We start from the raw sequence: 22,520 nt of genomic DNA, 5'->3' as shown, positions 1-22,520 counted from the left end.
CAGACTTAGAAGAAAATGATGAATGTGTCTTTGGAAACTGGAAGAAAGGTGATTCTTGTTTTAAAGTGTCAGAGAACTTGGTAAAATTGAGTTCTGATGTTAGATATAAGGCAGAATTTGAAAGTGATGAGTTTGGATATTTAGCTGAGATTTCCAGACTAAATGTGGAAAGTACAGCTTGGTTTCTCCTTGCAGGTTATAGTAAAAGGCGAGAGAAAAGGGATACGTTGAGAACTCTTGGGCACAAAGAAACCAGAAATTGATGGCTTGGAAAAATCTGAGCTTGTGGAAAGCAAGTCCCCAGAGAATAATTCACCATGTGAGGGTTTAACTGACTGTGGATCCAGATAGCCATTTCAGTGCAAGTCAGGATTAGACATTGCACTTATCCAGGAAGGATCTGTGGGAAGTCCTACTGTCTGATGGATTGGACTCCTGTGAACTACATGCAAAACTGAACGGCACTTCGGCCCTTGGGCCACAGCATCGGGGTCATGCTGAGTAAAGTTCCCTGAACCACAGCCCATATCCCCTGTCAGTTGGCACCTCAACATCAGCAGCCTCGCCCCCCAGTGTGTGGATGGTGGCCTTGTCCCCACAAGGGTGGGTGGTGCGCTGTGGCGGCACCAGCGAAGAGACAGCAGCAATTTCACAGTGGCGGTGGTGCAGGGCCCTGGACCCGTGGGTCCCCTCTGGGGGGTTTGGACCCAGCCTTGTTGGCTGGAGGCACCAAGCCTTCCTGCTGTTGTGCGGTGCTTCTCCCTCTCAGACTACAGCCTCTGCATGCCCCCTGCTGCTCTTCTGTCTGGGCTCACACTGCTACCAGCTCAATGGGACACCCCCACACTTCCTGCTTGGCCTGTGCCAGTACCTACGTGCGCAGTACATTCTGGTAACCAGCCAACTCAGCACTGTTCCACTCCTCTAGCTCCAGGATCTGCCTCCCTCTGCAAGGACTCAGCCCCAGGCAGCCTCTCAGTCTCAATGGTGCCTGCCTGCAACTGACACCAGTACTCATGGATCTCGTCTGGCCTCATGAAGATGTCCTCAGGGCTGCATGTAGCCTACTCATTCACGTTGGCAACTTGGCCTTCTACCATTCCTCAACTGATGGCAGGTTCCTGTCCTCCAGGGACTCATACCAGGCATGGATCTTTCTCAGTGCCAAACTCAGATCTGGCTTAGCCACAGCCATATCCACCTTGGCCCCCAGCTTACAACCACACCTGCAGAGTGGCCAGCAGCATTCATCATGCACCTGGTGTGCAAAGGCCAGTTCATCCAGCAGTGACTCCAACTTTTCCAGGTTCAGGCAGGCCAGCGTGGCACCCTTCAAATCATGCTGCTGCTGGGCACTTTCATGCCCATGGCTCTCCTCCTCTCAGCAAGCCACCAGCTGCTGCACCTCCTTGGCCAGCCCTTTATACTCCAGCAGAATATGTGTGCTCGCCACCTCTAGCTGTACTCGCTCCCAGCTTGCCACCTCTAGCTGTACTCGCACGTCTCAGAGCTCGCACTGAAAGAGCCAGCCAGTGCTTGAAGGCTCGGAGTGGCCAGCTCAGCCTTGAGCACTCGCATGCATCTCCAGCTCATGTACTCAGTGAACATGGCAAAGTAATCCTTGACCCTGCTGCAGGTGCTCCTTCTCTGTGGTGCAGATGTTCTTCTACTCCTTGGTGCCTGCTGCCACTGGACTCAGGCCTAGGCCCAGGCTAAACGACGAGGCTGAGGAGCAGGTGCCTGGCAAGGCCACATAGCAGTGGGACAGCAACTGCGAGAGGAAGCTGCCCATGCCGCTGGCCTGGGAGAGGCGTGTGGACAGTGGAGAGCCTTCTCTGAACACCTTGTGGTAGGAAGAGGCTGTGCACAGGTAGTGATCTGAGCCGAAGCTCATGGTGCTGGAACCACAGCTGCGTGCGTGGCTGTGGCTGCAGCTACAGAGGAGTGCAGAAGTGTGCTAGGTGGGGCTGTATTTAATTAGTAATGATGATTTATGAGTAATTCACAGTTTATGGAAGATTAATGCTCTCTCACACACCACACAAATAGAGAGAGAAAGAGAAATCCAGGGACCTTGCTTTAAATGATGGTTAATTCAGGACAGGAGTTCAGCAGCCACTTTTCTAAAATACCAGGTTCTATAGTTTCTGGGCTTCTTTGCCTTCTGAGGATTGCAGGACAGGACAGAAACCTTGGGACCCATGTACTTGTGCTATTTTCTGATGCAGAGCATATTTTGTTAAATTTTTTTTTATTAGAGAAGCTTACAAAAGAATCATGCATAAAATAGAGAATTCCCATATACCACCCAGTTATTAACACCTTGGATTGGTGTGGAACGTTTGTTAAAATTGAAGAGAGCAAATTGTTATACCTCTACTGTTAACTATAGTCCTTGGTTTAATTTAGGGTTTATTCTGTTACCATATATACAATGTAACATTCCCCCTTTTAATCAAATTCAGACATATCTTCCAGTGTTGTTGTGTTCACACCGTTGTGCCTTCATCACCGTCATCCACTACCAAAACAATTTGGTTATTCAAAATAAGAAGCTTGTATATTTTAAGCCTTCACTTCCTATTCCTTGTACCCGCCCCATCCTCTGGTAACCTATGTTCTAGATTCTGACTCTGTGAATTTGCTTATTCTCATTATTTTAAATCAGTGAAATCATGTGATATTTGTCCTTTTGTGTAGGGATTATTTTACACATTATATCCTCAAGGTTCATGTTGTTGCATGTGTCAGGACGTCCTTCCCTTTTATGTGGAAATAATGTTCCATTGTGTATATGTATTCTATATATGACATTTTATTTATCCATTCATCAGTTGTAGGACACTTGGGTTGCTTCCATTTTTTGGAATGCCACTGTGAACTTTGATGTGCAAATATTTGTTTGAGTCCCTATTTTCAATTCCTTTGCATATGTATCTGTCAACTGCAATGAATGAGTATTCTTATTTCTCTGCATCTTCTCCAACACTTGTTATTTTCTGCGGCGCTTCTGCCTCCCAGACTGCAGCCAATGCATGGCTGCCCTGCTGCTCTTCTGCCTGGGTTTGCACTGCTACCAGCTTGGCAGGGGACCCCCCACACTTCCTGCCACTGGACTCAAGTCTAGGCCCAGGCTGAGCGACAAGGTTGAGGAGCAGGTGCCCGGCAAGGCCACATGGCAGTGGGACAGCAACTGCAAGAGGAAGCTGCCCATGCCGCTGGCCCGGGAGAGGCGTGTGGACAGTGGAGAAGCCTTCTCTGAACACCTTGTGGTAGGAAGAAGCTGCGCACAAGTAGTGATTTGAGCTTAAAATTTGAGGCTGCGAAAATGTCCAAATCAAAGTATCATCAAGTTGATGCCTTTTGCCCAAAGATCAGCTGCCCGCAATCCTTGGCTTTCTAATGGGTGTGGAAAAAAAAAAAATGACGTTTTTTGAGAGCTCTGTATGAACAGAATCACTGCCTGCCTGGACGAAAAAGGACAGACAAGGGACAGACTGATGGAAAAATCACTTCAAAGGTAGAAATATGAAAGCTGAGGGCTAGGCCGAAGACATCTTCTCGGGCCTACCCATAAGTGTGAAAAGGGTAACACCTTCCTGGAACTTGGAGAGGGCGCGCCTACCGCTTCGTTGTTCAGGAAGAGTGCTGCCTCTTCGGTCTACAGTGAACGTGGCAATAGGCCCCGGGGTTATGGAGAGTCTGGCTGCCACCACAGTTTTCTCTAGAGAGTGGAGCCTAGTCCCTGGGAGTGGAGAGAACCTGACCATCACCAAAATGCTTGAAGAATGTGGAGCTTTCACTCTTTTGTTTGGGGAGAGCATGGGAAAGGGTGGGGCTGTGCAAGCACTTGGAAATGTTGGGGCTGCCACTCTATTAGGCTTGAGAGACAAAATATTGTTCCATAGATGACGCTCAGACCTTGAAATCTATTGCTGCCCTCCAAGATTTTGGAGTTGTTTGAGTCCCATGACCCCTGTTTTCCTTCCAATTTCTTCCTATGGGAATAGAAATGTTTGTGTTGTGCCTGTCCCTTCTTTGTATTTTGGAAGCAGATAACTTGTTTTGTGGGTTGCACAGGTCAAGAAGATGGAGGGGAATTGTGCCCCAGGATAGATCACACCTATAAACCAATTTTGATGAGACTTTGTACTTACCATTGCTTCTGAAATGACTTAAGGCTTTGAGTATCTTGTGATGGAATGAATGTATTTGGTATGTGGAAAGAACATGTCTTTTGTGCATCCAGAGGGTGGAGTTTGGTGGTTTGAAGCTGAATGTACTCCAGAAAAACATGTTCTTAAATCTAATCCGTTCCTATGGGTGTGGACATTATACATTGGGCCTCTCGGTGAGGTTAACTTCAGTTTGGATAGGGCCCACCTAAATAAGGATGGGTCTTAATCCTCTTACTCGAGTCCTTTGTAGATGGGATGACTATATAAAGAGAAAGAAAACGCCATGGAAGTGGGAAGCTGAAATCAGTGAAACCCAGAAAAGAAGGGAGAGACCAACATATGGCACCATGTGCCTTACCATGTAGCAGAAGAGCCAAGGATGGCCAGCAGCTGGTCTTTAGGAAGAAAACCTCACCTTGATGATACTTTGATTTGGACATTTTCACAGCCTTAAACTGTAAGCTAATAACTTCCCATTGTTTAAGCCAACACATTTCATGGTATCTGCTTTAAGCAGCCTAGGAAGCGAAAACATCCCTCAAACTGACAATATCTCCTTGTGCCTGTTTAATTCCAGAATCCTTACCGATGCCCAGATCAACACCTTACCAGCAGTGGTAGAGGTGCATATTTGTAATCTCTCATTCTCTGCAGGAATATTACATTGTAATTCCGTCCTTAAAAATGTTCCTCCTTTATCTCATATTTACCTTTAGCTGTTAACTCGTTTCTCAGTTTACCCATTTCTCCAATATGGTTGTTAACTCACACTGATTCACACCCCTGCATTCAAATGAAACTGCTTTTATTCAGGTGCTCTTAACTTATTAAGTGACCTTCGTGTTGCCAAACTCAGTCACTATTTTTCCAATCTCATTTTATTCATGCATTTGACATAGCTGAGCATTCTTGAAATCTCAGTCTCTCTGAAGTCTTCTAAGGTACCACATTTGATTTCATTGTGGAAAACAGAAGCTACTCATATATTCCATGTGTAAAGGTTTTGTTTCTTTATTTAAGTAAAGTGAATTGAAAGGAAAGCTATCGCTGAAATAGGGGTCAAGAAAGCTATTGCCAAAAATCCAGCCAACAGCACTAATGTGCTTCTGGTTTTTCTTGTTGAAAGAAGGATCTATCCCACTCTATTTAGTGTGGCACAAAAAAAACTTTTTAAGTCAGTTTGGAAATTTTGGATTATTGAGGAAATGATATTGAGTCAACTGAATAGTCCTATGGCGAAAAATTGAATAAATTTCAATCTTAACTCTTTCACCAAAATAAAATTCCAGATTTGATAACATCTGGTTTTGATTGCTTATTTGGCTTACGTATTACTTAGGAAATAGTTAAAATTCCCAAGTGGTTGGGCTTTTTATTTATTTTTACTTTCAGTATTATTTTAACTTATTTAGACATTTTTCTCAGAAGTATATGTTTTCAATATATTGAAGTTCTTTTATACTTCTTTGTTCTCTTTTCTCTTTGTTTTGGCTTGCACATGTCAATGTTTAATCACAGTAGTGATGGATGAATATTTGTCTTGTTTCTAATTTTAGTGGGAATGCACCTAGCATTTCTCCATTAAACATGGATCAACTTTTATAATTTATCCTATTGAAGAGGTATTCAACTATTGCCATTTTTTTAAGAGTTAAAAAAGATGTCGGCATGTCCAATTTTAGCCAAGATGAAGTTACAGAGTATTAGACTTAACCTGGTGCTTTAAATAACCATAAAGCTAGAGAAAATACTTAAAGGATTTTAGTAGGACCTAGGGTCTCATAACATAATGTTTAAAAGTGTATCCAAATTATTTGACATCTGAACAACCAGAAAAATATGACCAATTCTCAAGAGAAAAGATAATCAGCAGATGCCAATTCCTCAAGATGATTCAGACATTGGAATTATCAGCAAAACACTTTAAGCAGCTATTATAACCATGCTCCATGACATGAAGGTAAACACTTTTTTTTAAGGAGGTACTGGAGATTGAACCCAGGACTTCATACATGGGAAGCAGGTGCTTGGCCACTGAGCTATACCCGCTTCCTAAGACTCCTGAGATGAATGGAAAGATGGAAGTTCTCAGCAGTGAAATAGAAACCATAAAAAAGAATGAAATAGAAATATTGGAACTTAAAATATAATGTTTGTTGAAATGAAATGAAAAAGACAATAAAAAAAAAGAAATAATGTTTGAAATTTTAAAAAATCATTGGATGAGTTCAATGGAATGGAGATGCCAGAGAAAAGAGTTAGTGTCTTCTTTTACTTGAAGATAGTTCAGTAATAATTATCCAGTGAAGAACAGAGAAAATAAAGACTGAAAGAAAAAGTTAGCACAAACTCAGAGACCTGGAAGCTATCAAAAAAGCCTAATGTGGGAAGCGGACTTGGCCCAGTGGTTAGGGCATCCGTCTACCACATGGGAGGTCCGCGGTTTAAACCCCGGGCCTCCTTGACCCATTTGGAGCTGGCACATGCGCAGTGCTGATGAACGCAAGGAGTGCCATGTCACACGGGTGTCCCCTGCATAGAGGACCCCCACGCGCAAGGAGTGTGCCCCATAAGGAGAGCCGCCCAGCACGAAAGAAAGTCCAGCCTGCCCAGGAATGGTGCTGCACACACGAAGAGCTGACACAACAAGATGACGCAACAAAAAGAGACACAGATTCCCGTGCTGCTGACAACAATAGAAGTGGACAAATAAGAACACGCAGCAAAAATGGACACAGAGAACAGATAACTGGTGGGGGGGAAAGGGAGAGAAAAAAAAAAGCCTAATGTTTGGGTCATTGAGGTCAGAACTCTTGAACAAGAGATTGGTAGAGAAAAATATTTGAAGACATAATAGCCAAAAATTTTCTGATTTTGGTGAAAGACATACATTTCACAGATTAAAGAAGCTCAACAAAATCCAAGCAATTTATACTCAAAGAAGACCACAGTCAGACACATAATCAAACTACTGAAAACTGAAGATAAAGAAGAAATCTTGTGGGAAGCAGATGTGGCTCCAGCAACTGGGTCCTGCCTACCACATGGAAGGTCTGTGGTTCCATTCCTGGTGCCTCCTAAAGAAGACAGCAAGCTGGTACAATGAACAGGTGTGATGGGCAGGTGTGGCAGGCTGACACAACAAGATAACAAAAGACACAAGAAGAAAAGCATAACGAGAGACACAACAAAGCAGGAAATGGAGGTGGCTTAAGCAATTAGGTGCCTCCCTCCCACATCAGAGGTCCTGGGTTCAGTTCCCTGTGCCTCCTAAAGAAACAAAGAAGATGAACAGACACAGCAAGTGCAAACAGTGAGAGAGTTGGGAGAGAGAAATGAATAAAATTAAAAAAAAAAAAAAAAAGAAAAAAAATTTCAACCCTTGTTAAAAAAAAATCTTGAAAGCAGTCAGGAAAATTGACATTGCATGTAGGGGAACAGTGATTCAAATAATAGGAACTATAATGGAACAACATTTTTAAAAGTTACTAAAACAAAAGAACTGTCAATTCAGAATTCTATAGCAAAAATATCCTTCAGGAATGATGGTGTAAGTAAAGATATTCTCAGCTGAATGAAAAAATAAGAGAATTCACTGCCAGCAGATCCACTCTAAAGGAAGTTGTTTAGGCTAATTGTAATGAAACCAGAGAGAAATTTAGGACTTGAGAAAGGAAGAAAAATCAACAGAAATAGTAAATATCTGAAATTATGACATACTATTTTTTCCTAAGTTCTTTAAAATATGTGTAACTGTTAAAAGCAAAAATTATAACATTTGTGCAATTTTCAGTTTACATAGGTTTAATACATATTACAACCATTACATAAGAGGCCAAAGCAGCCTATGTAGTTGTAAGCCTTCTACATTTTTACTTCAAGCAGTTAAATATTAACTTTAAGTGGACTTAAAAGACTATGTAGTGTTCAGTCACTAAAAAGTAATATAGTAGATCCTTTTGTGGTTCATAAACATGATGAATGGGTGTACACGCGTTTGTGTGAAATGTGCCTCCCATAAACCTTGTTAAGACATGACACGTTACCTGTCTGATGTAGAAAAAAAAAGCAATATAGAGATAAAGCCACAAAGCCGATAAAAGATAAACAAAAAACAGGAAGGAAATATAAAACAAAAAATGGAAGACTTAATCCATTTATACCAATGATTTCACTAAATGTAAGTGATGGACCATACCAACCGAAAGAGATTTTCAAATTGGGTTTATGAAAATTCAAGACCTAACTATATGCTGGTATACATATATATGCTGTCTATTTAAGATGCCTACTTAAATAGATTAAATAAATATGTTAAAAATAAAAGGATGCAAAAAGAAATACCATGCACAGCTGAAGAACAAGGAAAATTACGAAGGCTAAAGAGGGATATTACATAAGGATAAAATGCCATTTCATCAAGAGGCCATAGTGATATGAGCTATGGGTGGGGGCTGTGCATCTCTTCATAAATAACCTGGGTTGTGTGTGGCAGACAATGAAAAAAACTGCAGCTTCACCTTTTGTAACCAGGCCAGCCACTCCAGTCTGGGAAGCCAAATAACAATGTAAGCTCTACAGACTTCCAATATTCAGGGAGGATGCAAACTGAATATGTTAATTCAAGCCTGCCTGGAATGTGGGAAATAAGTGTTAACACAAGCATATCAAGAACTCAAACAAAAGACCATTTGGCTCTTGCTCTGTATAAAAAGAACCCGAAAATCTTATTTGGGGATCAGGTTTTTGGACAGAGAAGTTCCAGAGCCTGGCTGGTCGTAAATAATTTTTTTTTTCCTTCCCAAAATTATTACTGAGACCTGGCCTTCCATACGCAATTATTGACTCTCTTGATTTCCACAACAATAGGAATTCTGTGAAGGCACCTAACAGCTTCAAAACAAATGAAGCAATAAATTATAGAACTGAAAGGAGAAAAAAGCAAATCCACAATTATACTTTAAGAGATATCAATGTTCTTCTCTGTCTCAGTTAATGGTAGAACAGGTTAAAAAAAAAAAATCAAAGATTTAGAAGTCCTGAACAACACTACCAAATCATGTTGATCTAACTGATATTTATAGACATTTCACCCAATAACAGCAGAATGCATAGCCTTTTCAAGTTCACTTTGAACATTTACCAGGTAAGCTGGGCCAGAACAGAAAACTTAACAGTTTTAAAAGAATAGAAATCATGCAAAATATGGCCTCTGACTACAATGGAATTCAACAAGGAACCAGTAACAGAAATATGTCTGAAAAATTCCCAAGTGTTTGAAAGTTAAACAGCACAGTTCTAAATAATCCATGGGTTGAACGAGAACTTTCAAAGGAAATTAGAAGTATTTTTAACGCAGTGAAATAAAAATACAACCTCAAAATTTGCAACATGCTGTTAGTAAGACTTGCAGGGAAATATGTAGAATTGGATGCTTGTATTAGAAAAGAAGACAGGTTTTAAATCATTAATTGAAGCTTCTATCAAGAAATTAGAATGTAGCATCATTTTAGAACCTACAGATACTAAAAGGATAATAAGGGATACTATGAGCAGCTCTGTGCCCGTAAATTAAGTTAACTTAGATGAAATGGAGCAATTCCTTTAAAGACACATACGTTTACCAAACTCACTTAAGAAATGAATTACCTGAATAGACCTATATTTCTTAAAGAAATTGAATTGGAAGTTAAAAATCTTCCAACAAAGAAAATTCCTGGCGCAGATGGTTCCATTGGTAAATTCTATTGCACATTTAAGGAAACAATGATACCAAGTCTATACAATGTCTTACTAAAAATCAAACAGGAGGAACTTGTCCCAGTTCATTTCATTAGGCCAACATTACCCTAATAATAAAACCTCATAAATTAAGAGAAAATAAAATCACCAAGTATTAACTCCCATGACCACAGCCTCTTGATGGTAAGAGTACTAAATTGGGCCCTTGCTTCCTGAAAGGGCCAGCAGTTTGTCCTCACAGGCATTGATACCTCTTTTGAGTATGGATTTGCCTTTCCTGTTTGCAGAACCTCAGCCAGCGCAGCTATTTGGGAGCTTACAGAATGCTTGAGCTGTAGGGATGGAAATGCAATATTTCATCCTTCCAGGGGACCCACTTCACATAGAAGGAAGTATGGGGGTGGACACATGACTGTGGGCTCCACTGGTCATATCACATATAGAAGAAACAGGCGTTCTCATAGAGCATTGGCAGGGCCTAGTGAGATACAGCTGAAGTCCATTTTTGAGGCATATTCTGCAAAGATGGGTGCCATTCTTAATTAATTAAATTACAAACCTCTATATGGGGCTGTGTCTATAACAGAAAGAATACATGGGTCCAGGAACAAAGGTGTAGAAATAAGAGTAGCCCCAGTTACCATCATTGCCAGTGACCAACTGGAGGACTTTGTGCTTCCCATCCCCACAAGTCTGGGCTCTGCAAGGTTAAAAGTACTAGTCTCCAAAGGGGACACACTTTTTTCCAGGGGATACAGCAAGAATCCCATCAAACCACAATCTATAGCTGCTGATAGGGCATTCTGGACTCTCTGCATCCAGGAATCACCAGGCAACTGGGGCTATTATTTGGTTGAACTTGTGGTAGAGAATAGCCAATTCCTGCGTTTATCTGATTTCTGCAGGGATAAGACTAGAGAATTAAATGGCCATATTATAGGAACCACCATTGTATCCTTTAGGTCTTTAATGGTGGCGCTAATCTCTAATATCCCCACTGGATTGCAATACTGGCAATATTGTGAAGTATACAACTCAGTGGTTTTAGTATAGTCACACATTGTGCAGTCATCAGCCCAGTCAATTTTGGAACATTTTCATCATCCCCACAAAGAAACCCTGAACCCATTAGTAGTCATTCTCATCCTTCCTATTCTCCTCCTCCTGCTTTCCCCCAGAACCACCAGTCTGCTTTCTGTCTCTGTTGATTTTCCTACTCTGGACATTTCATATAAATGGAATCATACATTATGTGGCCCTTTGTGAGTGACTTCTTTCACTTAGCATAATGTTTTCAGGGTTTTTTTAGTGTTTCAAAGCTCCTATGACAAATACCACAGAATATGTTGTTTTAATGGGAATTTGTCATCTCATAGTTTTGGAGGCGGAAAGCCCAACATCAGGGTTTGCTTTCTTCTAGAGTCTGTTGTGTTCCCTTACTCCTTTGTCACTTGGCTCACTCTCCTTGTGTCTGCTCCTCTGATTTCTATAGACTTCTGGCTTCTAATAACTGAACATCTAAATTTCCTTATAAGGACTTCAGTCATATGGATTAAGGCCCACCCTGATTCAATCTGGCCTCATTTAGATAGCATCTTTGAAGATCGTGTTCAAAATGAGTCTACACTTTAATAGTAGCATCTTCAGAGGTCCTGTTTACAAATGGGTTTACATTCACAGGACCAGAGGCTAAGACCTGAACATGTTTTTTGGGGGGTACCTGATTCAATCTCCAAAAATGTTAATCCATGTTGTAGCTTATATCAATATTTGATTTCTTTTTATTGCTGAATATTCCATTGTATGTAATTACCACATTTTAGTTGTTCATTTGTCATTTGATGGACGTTTGGGTTGTTTCCACATTTTGACTATTATGAATAATGCTGTGCTATAAACATTTGTGTAGAAGTTTTTGTGTGGACATATATTTTCATTTCTCTTGGGTATATACCTAGGAGTGGAATTGCTGGATCATATGGTAATGTCTACATTTTACCATTTGAAGAACTGTCAGACTATTTTTCAAAGTAGCAGTACCGTTTTAACATTCCTACCAGTGGTATGTATATAAAGGTTCCAAATTTCTCCACATCCTTGCCAAGACTGGTTGTTTGTCTTTTTATTATAACCCTTATACTGGGTATGAAATGGTATCTCATTGTGGTTTTGATTTATATTTCCCAAATGCCTAATGATGTTGAGCTTCTCTTCATGTCTTATTGGCCATTTATATATATTTTTTTTGAGAAATGTCTTCTCTGATTCTTTGTCCATTTTTTAATTGGGATATTTTTTTTTATCATTTAGTTGTGATAGTTCTTTATGTATTCTAGATACAAGTCCTTTATCAGATATATGATTTACAAAAGTTTTCTCCCATTCTGTGGATTGCGTTTTCACTTTCTTAATGGTGTTCTTTGAAGCACAAAAGTTTTTATTTTTGATGATGTCCAGTGTATCTATTTTTTCTTTTGTTGCTTGTGCTTTTGGCATCATATATAATCAATATTATTTTTATTTACTTTTTTGACCAGAGGAAAATTAGCTTCAGAGGCTTTTACTTGGTCTTCCCAATATAATCACTCATCCTTCAGGCCAAAGATCCAATATGGGGGGATCCAACTTCCATTTATCCAATTCCAGTTATACCCTTTAGCCCAGGAAAATGATCACTGGGTCGATCCATAAACCTAGTAGACCCATTATAAGCTGGATTTTAGGCAGGATTCTATTTATTATCTGTTCCCTTCATGTCCTTGCTCTAATATGGGAGCCATGATGATACTTTGGGTCTTTGGGTATCAGTACAAACCCTGTTTCCAACACAACATGTCTGAGTATCCACTTTCCCCAATATACTGTCACCCAAATACACTGAATCATTTTAATGTACACTTCTTGCAATGAGGCAGAGTCCTTCCAGTCCCTAGAAGGGATCTCTGGATATGAAAATTAGCTCAGTTTGGGGAACTGAACAAGAGATCATGATTTTTTTTTAATTGGTCAACCAGTTACCACTTCTCCATTCCTGCTTCTTCATGACTTTAGATGTTAAACAACTCCTTTATTGTTCACTTGCCTGTTTTGCCACAAGGATGACAGGATGTCATGGTCTGTTAACCATCTACACAATTTATTGCAGGCTATGTCTGCTTCCCTGTCTCTGCAACTTGGCTAATCATTACAATAACTGTAGCTCCCCCCTTTCTGGCAGTTAAGTGCTACCACCTGTCCTTTGTTACTTGAGATGAGGGCAGCCCATCACCCCTATGGTAGTTATTGAGCCCAGCTCTGTGACGTTCTCTCCTACCATCAGTTTTGACATGTAGAGAAGAGCCATCACTTAACTTCTTGGTGATGCTGCTATCCTTCTCACCGGCATACTCTAATGACCATCGTTAAGTGTGTGTCCTCTGCACCTTCCCATAGGACATAGTCTTTTGACCTCACATAATATATTGATTGCAGAATGCCCACTTCTTTCAGCTTCTTATTCTTTGCCTTACTATCTGCCAGGGCAACTCAGGCATTTCCTCTAGGCTCATTGTGGACTATCACTTTTTTTTACACTTCTAAGAGCCATCTCAGCAGCAAGTTTGCCTCTTCTTATGGGGTACTCGTTAACGTGGTAAATCTCATGACTTAGAAAGTGCCCCCAAGTCAATGAATTCTTGCTTATTCAGTCTTATGTTTCCATCCCTTCATTAAGCATTTCAAAATTCAGTCCCAGGACTATTCCTCTAGTTCCTGCCAGTATATATCTCTTGAAGCATCTTCAAGATGTAATCTCTTTCATTCTTAGTGAGACGCAACAAATCCCCACTTGGGTAACACTGGGACTTAACACTAGTTATTATCCTGGCAGCCAAGAGAGAAGTGGAGGCAGCTCCTGAGGAGGGAGAAGTCTCTGCAATGTCTTCGGGCATGAGAGAAGTGTTAGCTCTTATTATGTAGGGATGGGCTGCTCTGCAAACTGGGGGGGTCAAGGGGTCTGCAGAGTTACAATCCTAAGAAACGTTCCCCCCAGATGCTTCTATTCCATGTCAGAGTTCCAGGTTTTTCCAGCGAGAGCCCTGAAAGAGCAGATCTGCTTTAGCTGAGCATTTAAATGTCTCTGAAGCTCTGCAAACTCTATAACTCTCTGTCTGAGTCTACTCCTCAGTTGAGAACTGTTCAGGAGATAAGGGCCTCTTTATAAGCTACCAAAGAGGCCCTCTGTCTTTCATATTTATCCTTTAACTTTAGCCACCCTTATTTTCTCATTATAAATCTCTGCAAGACATCAGTACAACTTAGTAATAACTAGCCAACTTCACTTCTGTTGTAGGTATTGTTCTCCCCCATATAATTCAATTGCCTGAATCATCACACCAGTAAGGGTGTTCCCCTCCAGCAGGACATTTCCCCAGGTCATTATTAGAGAGATCTTTAGCAATTGGGAGACCACCATGTGCTGGGACTGTATGTGTCCCACATCCTACTCAGGATTTTTCTTACCAGCCAGATGGATTGGGCTAGTCCCAAAACCTCTGTACCACCTATGTTGGTTTGGGAGCTCTAAGAAACAGATAGCAAGATAGAATTAAATGTGCACGAGATTTATAGGGGGAAACATCAATGAAGGTTAAAGAAAGTGGGAGAAGGTGCAGGTAGGGAGAGCCTTCTCATTGTAACATAGGTCTAAACTCCTGCGGAAGAAGTGAGGGAATAAAGGATTGGGTAGAAAGAGCCTCATACTGTAGCACATTTCTGGGAAGGTCTCATCCAGGCTGATGGAGAGGCTCTAAGCAAAGACTGTCTGTCAGAGCAGTCCAATGTTGGTCAAGAATGGCTGGGCTCTAGATCCTCCTACATTGCTCAGTCATTGCCTGGGAGCAATCAAGGGGAAGCCTTAATTCAAAGGTACAGTGAGCCAGTGCCTGTGCAAGTCAGTCACGCAGCAAGATGATGCAGCAAAAGAGAGATGAAGGGGAGATTCAAGGTGAAGTGCAGCAGAGACCAGCAACTGAGGTGGTGCAGTTGACAGAGAACCTCTCTCCACATCAGAGTTCCCCAGGATCGAATCCCAGTGAATCAAAAAGAAGAGAAGACAAAAAGAGAAATAGATACAGAAGATCACACAGTGAATGGACTCAAACAGCAAAAACAGCAGGGCGGGGGAGGGAGAAGGGAAGAAAAAATTTTTTATTAAAAATGGACAAAAGGGAGGAAAAGAGGAATTAAGACAAAAAGAAACAGCAATATGTGAGCTATTAAGCAAACTATACAGTAATTCCCCCAAATCAAGACTCTATTATATGCTATTTACTGGCAACAAACTAAAACTTTGAATCTAAATATACAGAAAGGTTAAAAGTAAAAGATAGAAAAGATATACCACGCAAACACGAAGCATAAATAAAAAAACTGATGTGGCTGATTAATATTCAACAAAGTGGACTTCAGGATAAATAGTATTATCAGAAATTAAGAGGGATGTTTCATAGTGATAAAAGACCAGATTCATTAAGAATACATAGTAATCCCAAATGTGTATAAACCTAATAAAAGAGACTCAAAATTATAAAACAGTATTTGACAGAGCTAAATAAATAATTATAGTTGAAGATTTTGCCAATCTTCTCACAAAAATTGATTAAATAATAACACCAAAAGTCAGCAAATACATAGATTTGAACACTATCAATCAACTTAACCTATTTGGCATGTATAGAACACTGCATTTATCACCTGAAGACTATCCATTCTTTTTATATGCATATAGAACATTCACCGAATCAATATTCTGAGCCATAAAACAAATCTGAATACAAAGGCAGAAAGTCTGACCAGGACAGATCTAAATTAGAATTCAATAGCACACATACATCTGGAAAATCCACAAATACCTAGAAATTAAGCAACATAATTTTAAATAACCCATGGGTCAAAAAAGAAATCATAAGATAAATTTTAACTAATTTATAATTAAAGCACAGCATATCAAAATGTGGAATTAGCTAATTCAGTGCTTAGATGAAAATATATACCTTTAAATACTTAAATACAAAAGAAGGATTTTAAATCAATGATCTAAGCTGCTATCTCAAGTAAAAAAAAAGAAGAGTAAATTAAGCATAAAATAAGTAGAAGGAAAGAAATAAGAATGCAAGTAAATGAAATGGGCAATAAGTAGAGAAAATAAAATAAAAAGTAGTTCTTTGAAAAGACTAATAAAATTGTTATAATATATACATAGCCCAAATGAGGGAAAGGAGATAGGAGACTCAGGTGACCAATATCAGGAATGAAAGTGGGAAACATCATACAGAAATGATAAAAATAAGGAAATATTGACAACTTCAAGTTCTGTATATGGCACTTTAATGCCAACAATTTTAATAATTAACTAAAATGTTCATTTCATTAAAAGCCAAATATACCAAACCAATAAGGGTAGAAATAGCAAATAAAGATACCTGTTAGAGGAATTTAAATTGTAATTAAAAATCTTTCCAGAAAGAAAATTGAGACCCAGATGGCTTCACTGGTGTGTTCTAGCAAACATCTAAAGAAGAAATCTTACACACTGTCTTTCATAAAATAAAAGGTTTAATGTAATTCTAATACCAAAATTGGACAAGGACATCATAAGAAAAGGAAATTTCAGACCATTATCCCTTGTGAACATAGACATGAAAAATTATTAGTGAATTTAATTCACAAAATAAAAAAAATGTTAATACAGCATGAGCAGGTGGGGCTTAACATAGGAATGCAAGTTTAGTTTTAACATTTGAAAAAGCAGTCAGGGGAAGTGGATGTGGCTCAAGCAATTGGGCTCCCGTCTACCATATAGGAGGTCCAAGGTTTGATCCAGGGCCTCCTGGTGAAGGCAAGCTGGCGCACGCAGCGAGCTGACGCACGTGGAGTGCTGGCCCATGCAGGAGTGGTGGCCCATGTGGAGAGCTGGTGCAACAAGATGATGCAACAAAAAGAGATACAGAGGAGAGATAATAAGAGACGCAACAGATCAGGGAGCAAGCAATCAGGGAAGCAGATGTGGCTCAATTTGTTGGGCACCTGCCTACAACATGGGAGGTCCCAGGTTTGGGTTCCATTGCCTCTTAAAGGAGTTGAGCAGATGCCGCACCCACTTCAATGAGCTAGACACTGTACCCACCACAACGAGCAGATATCACAAACCAGCAGACGCTGCAGCCTGGAGGGAGCGGATGTGGCTCAGGCCATTGGGCAGTCACCTCCCATGTGGGAGGTCCTGGGTTTGGTTCCCAGTGCCTCCTGGAGAAGGTGAGCAAGCAATGAGAGAACCATCTGGGGAAGAGGGGATAAATAAATCTTTTTTTTTTTTTTAAGCAATTCATGTTAATTCACCACATTAACAGAATAAAGGAGAAAACTCATGATCAGCTACAGAAAAAGCACTTGAGAAAGCGCAAAACTGTTTCATGGTAAAAACACTCAGCAAACTAAGAATAGAAAGGAGCTTTCTCAACTGATAGAGTGTCTATGAAAAAACTCATATTTGTTGTGAGTATATGAGTGCAGCATGTTCTCAAATGTTCAGAAAATAGATGATAGAAGGGTACGGTAGATGTGGCAGAATGTTAAAATTGATGGATCTGGGTATCTGTGTGTGGGGTAGTTTGGAATTCTTTGCATGGGATTTGTATTTTCAGATACCTGTAAGTTTGAAATTGTATCAAAATAAAAAGTTAAAAACTGTGAAGGGAATTTTTTAAAAAGTGTTAGAATAAATTTTTTCTTTGAAGGTTTGGAAGAATTTACCTGCATAATTGTCTGGGCCTGGTACTTTTTGAGAGACTAAGTATTTGACACCTTGCTCAATTTCTTTCATGTTATTGGCCTGTTTTTTGTTTTCTTTCTTTTTATGAAGTCAGCTTTGATAATTTGCATTTTCTTAGAAAATTATGCATTTTAGCTGAGTTTTCAAGTTTATTTACACAGAGTTGCAAAATTAATCTCTTGATTTCTCTGTTGCTTAGGATTTCTCCTTCCTAGTTTTTAATTTAATTTTTAAAAATTTTTTCTCGATTATTTTGGAGAATTGATTATTTTTATCATTTTTATCAAAAAAGGCTCTTGCACGTACCAGTGTTCCTTTGTATTTGATAATTTATTTCAAATTTTAATTTTTATTAATTCCACTGACTGTTCAGGGTTTTGTATGAACCCTTTTGGTGACTTTTTTTTTTTTTTTTTTTAAAGATTTATTTATTTATTTAATTCCCCCCCCCCCCCCCCCTCCCCTGGTTGTCTGTTCTTGGTGTCTATTTGCTGCGTCTTGTTTCTTTGTCCGCTTCTGTTGTCGTCAGCGGCACGGGAAGTGTGGGCGGCGCCATTCCTGGGCAGGCTGCTCTTTCTTTTCACGCTGGGCGGCTTTCCTCACGGGCGCACTCCTTGCGCGTGGGGCTCCCCAACGCGGGGACACCCTTGCGTGGCACGGCACTCCTTGCGTGCATCAGCACTGCGCATGGGCCAGCTCCACACGGAGTCAAGGAGGCCCGGGGTTTGAACCGCGGACCTCCCATATGGTAGACGGACGCCCTAACCACTGGGCCAAAGTCCGTTTCCCTCTTTTGGTGACTTTTAAGTCAAAAGTTTAATTTCTTTTTAGTGTTTATTGCTTAGTAATGAAAACTTCAAAGCTATGAATTTCCCTGGAGTGTTACTTCCAGCCATATCTTGAGGTTTAGATGGGTAGTAATTTTGTGGGGGTTTTTTTGTTGTTATTTTTCAGACATTCTGAAGATACGTTTCTTTTCCAATTTTTAAATTATTTTCTAGTTTTACTGAATTCCCATGAGAAAATGTGGTCTGTACCATTTCTAATTTCTACTCTCATACATGGTCAGTGTTTCTAAGTATTTCATGAGCACTTAAATAGTTTTTGAGCTTAAGGTTAATGAAATGTGATGCTTGATATTCCCAGCAATAGGGCACCAAAACAGAAGAGGAAAAAAATATGGGAACAGAACAGATTTATAAAGTCTCCTAAATCAGAATTTTTGCATTTTCTTTTTTTCTTTTTCTTTTTTAAGGAAGCATTGTCAATTTCCTATGAAGACCCCAACACAGTGCTCTTGGTACCTGAGAGGGGTTCAGTAAATGCCTTTTAGATTGTTGAGTAGAAGAATAGATGGATAAATGAATTTGTACACACCAAATAATCCATATTCAAATTGAGTATAAAGTCATGCTCAAGCAAACTCTATTTTATGGTTAGTTTCTTTTTTTATTTTTTCAGGAAGTGTCAGATATTGAACCCAGGACCTTGTACTGGGATGCAGGTGCTCAACCACTGGGCTACATCCACTCCCCTGATGTTCTTGTTCTATCAGAAAGAATTCTTTAAAGTTACTGCTGCTTTGGGGTTAGAGAGATTACCACAAAAATGAGAAGAAAGGCCACTTGTAATTGAAAACTCTGACTCAGGATTCTACTTTAACTTATTGTTTCTTTTGCAACAAGTTCAGTATTACCAAATTTTCTAGCCATCATTACTTTATTCTGGGATCATAGGCTGCATATTTATTTCAATTGGAAATTTTGAAAATTTATTACGATGATAACTAAAGAAATTCTTGTGGGTCAATGCTAATTCATACAGCTAGAAGAACTGAAAATATGGTGATTTAGTATCTTATGTACAAAGGACATTGTTATATGTGGTTGTTTATTTTCCCTCCCTGTCACTTATATAATAATTTATACATAGCACAAAATGTTTTCAACTGAATGTATTCACCATAAATATGTTTGCTAAGATATATTAAAGTCATAGTTTGATTATTGGGCATTCAGCCAGGTGGAAATTGTGGTTTTGAATTGAAGGGAGCCTTTATATCTTTGAGAAAACAGGAAGTTCAAAGGGAATTTTAGTAGAGAACTTTTATTGGTAGGTTAGCAAATAGGGGAAACTCTAAATTTAAGTCAATGCTTAAGAGTACATTGTAGTAAATTCTACACTTAGGTTTGCACAGATGAGGCCAGGGGAGGCAGTCTATGAAAAGGAAAAAAACAAAACAACAAATTAGGTACAGTATTCTATATAAGCATATCACATGAGCATCTAAAAAAGACAGCACCACTTCATTCCTATATTACCATGGTGCTCTGTTTGTATCATTACTACTAATACTTATATTTACATACATGTATGTGTGTATATTTGTATTATGTTTAGAAATAATGTAACTTGTACATGATATATGTTCTCATAAAAGAAATAAAAGTCAGTCATAATTTCAAACCATTACTGATTGCATGATCTTCCAGCATTATTTTTCTATGTATTTTTCCATTTTTTGTTTTCATTTTTTTAGAGAAGTTGTAAGCTTGTAACACAGTCATGCATAATGTGCAGAATTCGCATACCTCACCCCTCCATCAAAACCTTACATTGTTATAGAACATTTGTTGAAGATTATGACAGAACATCATTAGATTATTACCACTAATTGCAGTCTATAGCATACACTTGCATCCCCTATTATTAACGCTATGTATTACTATTGTACTTTTGTTATAGTTCATGAGAGAACACTCTCGTAGTTGTACTGTTAACCACAGCCCATTTTCCCACCAAATGGCTCACTATGTTATACAGTCCCATGCCTTCTACATTCTATCCGAAGCGTAAACTCAGTGGCTCTCACTTTCATCTCAGAGTTGTGCAGTCACCGCCCCAGTAATCCTTTGAACATTTTCCTTAGTTGAATGAAAAGATCCCATGTGTCCTTTTTATTGGCCCTTAGCATTGATGTAATACCTGCTTTGACATTGATGCAAGAATATTACAATGTTGCTGTTAACTATAGCCCATAAGTTACATTAATTGTATTTTCCCCATGTATCACTATATTCTTACCACCCTGTAATAGTGATGTACATTTGTGGTTTTTTTGTTGTTTTTTTTTCCTGTGGGAAATATTTTATTTATGCATATCTCCCTGGGTACTGGTACTTGCCACTGCATATCACAGCCAGGCGAAATCCTTTACCCCATTATTCAGCTAAGCTATGGCTTCAGTGAGTGGTTAACTGGGTTGATGACAGCATGGTCTGGCCCTCTGTTACCTCTTCGACCTCATCTTCCATTGTTCTCTTCCTTGCTCACTCCTCTGTAGCTACTCTGGCCTCCTTGCTGTCCCTCAAACACCAATCTTTTTTTTTTTTTTAATATTATATATATATTTTTAAAGATACTTAGATTACATAAATGTTACATTAAAAATGTAGGGGATTCCCATATGCCCCACTCCCTATCCCTCCTACACTTTCCCACATTAACAACATCCTTCGTTACTGTGGTACATTTGTTACAATTGATGAACACATATTGGAGCTTTGCCACTAAGTGTGGGTTATAGTTTACATTATAGTTTAATCTCTTTCCTGCACAATTTTGTAAGTTATGACAAGATATAAAATGGCCTGTATCATTGCAGTGTCATTCAGGACAATTCCAATGTCCCAAAAATGCCCCATATTACAAATCTATTTTTCCCTCTCCTTCCTTCCAGACCTCTGGTGGCCACTGCCTCCACATAAATGATAAAAGTTCTTCTGTTGCTAGAATAATAATAAGTCTATAGTAGAATAACAATAAGTCTACTCTAGTCCATCATCCATTCCCCAATCCTTAGGATTCTGGGACGGTGATGCCTACTCCACCTCTAAGTGAGAGGGAGCTTAGATCCCATGGGACACATGGATGGTACTATCTTGTTTGCAGTTGCAAACTCTCTCTGTTCCTTGGAATCATAGTTGTCCATCATCATCTCCTTGTTAATTTTCCTGGGTGAGTCCAGTGAATTGGAGAGTAGGTGTTGCAACTCTGTGGAGATTCAGGACCCATCTAGCACATGGAGAGCCAAAGATTTAAGTCTCATGAATAGAAGCCTATTAACTTGGGTACTAACTATAGGTTCAAATAGAAGGGGCAAGAGCCATGTGTAGGGAAACCACAACTGTACCCAACTTTGTCACACTGGGGAGCATAAATTCCAAAGTAGGGCCCACTGGCAAGGTGGAAAAATTCTGACCTGTCTGCCCTGTCTATAGTGTCTGGATGTCTCCAGAGCCCTCAGGAGCCCTGCTACTGAGGCAGTCAGTGAGATCCTGCATAAGCATAATAACCTCTGGAATGACCTCCCAACTCCCTTTGAAGTCTCTTAACCATATAAGCTTATTTGTTTTTACCCTTTCCCCTTTTGGTCAAGGTTGTTTTCCAGTTGCATTGCTAGTTGGTGCTTGGTAGTCATCCCTCAGTGCCAGGGAGGCTTACCCCTGGAAGTCATGTCCCTTGCCCAAGGGAAGGTAATGCATATATATGCTGAGTTTTGCTTAGAGAGAGGCCATATTTGAACAACAAGGAGGTTCAAATGATAATTCTTAGGCACCCTGTAATACTAGGTAAGTTTCAATTTCAAAAGAAAAGGTTCGGAAGTACAGTCATCAATTTCAGGGGCCCATTAGTGACCCATCCTCCTTCACTAGTCACTGCCCCTATACTCAGGGTATTCTTGCTTTCCCATTAAAGAATGTGGCAGAACTCCTAAGGATGGAAATTGG

At 39.7% G+C, this 22,520-nt stretch overlaps 1 protein-coding gene and 1 non-coding gene across 2 annotated transcripts in view; both read left to right on the top strand.

The window, feature by feature from the left end:
• Positions 1–22,520, top strand: part of NEDD4 (NEDD4 E3 ubiquitin protein ligase) — a 191,298-nt gene that overhangs the window by 37,771 nt on the left and 131,007 nt on the right. The gene's annotated exons all lie outside the window — the stretch shown is intronic.
• Positions 8,132–8,234, top strand: LOC111766527 (small nucleolar RNA U13). The gene has a single exon (XR_002798558.1). It is a non-coding gene; the product is annotated as a small nucleolar RNA U13 (small nucleolar RNA).

Source organism: Dasypus novemcinctus, chromosome 3, assembly GCF_030445035.2.
Source record: "Dasypus novemcinctus isolate mDasNov1 chromosome 3, mDasNov1.1.hap2, whole genome shotgun sequence".
In the NCBI taxonomy this organism is placed as follows: domain Eukaryota; kingdom Metazoa; phylum Chordata; class Mammalia; order Cingulata; family Dasypodidae; genus Dasypus; species Dasypus novemcinctus.
Note: the sequence above shows the minus strand (reverse complement) of the source record. Positions and strands in the feature narration are given on the sequence as shown.